This window comes from Penaeus monodon, chromosome 21, assembly GCF_015228065.2.
Source record: "Penaeus monodon isolate SGIC_2016 chromosome 21, NSTDA_Pmon_1, whole genome shotgun sequence".
In the NCBI taxonomy this organism is placed as follows: Eukaryota; Metazoa; Arthropoda; class Malacostraca; order Decapoda; family Penaeidae; genus Penaeus; species Penaeus monodon.
In genome coordinates, this window is record NC_051406.1 from 40,188,375 (window position 1) to 40,188,600 (window position 226).

General features: G+C 46.0%; 1 pseudogene; it reads right to left on the minus strand.

The window, feature by feature from the left end:
• The window catches only part of LOC119586673, a 2,193-nt pseudogene extending 2,066 nt beyond the window's left edge, over positions 1 to 127 (minus strand).
• Positions 128 to 226: the final 99 nt, after the last annotated feature.

Genomic DNA, 226 nt, shown 5'->3' on the forward strand with positions numbered 1-226 from the left:
ATACTCAGGCAGCAGCCGCAGCAGTGCTGGTCAGGGCAGAAATTGGGGAGGAAATAGTCGCAGCGAATTAGGCCGTTTTCGTAGAGATAATTGTGACGCAATCACTTCCGTGGCCGCTCTTGCACATCCTGTATGAATGACAATAGTGTGATTAGTAACGAATAAATGTCTGTTTCTGACGTCAACAACCAATACTCTACATCCTAGTATGTGTGTGTGTCCGATA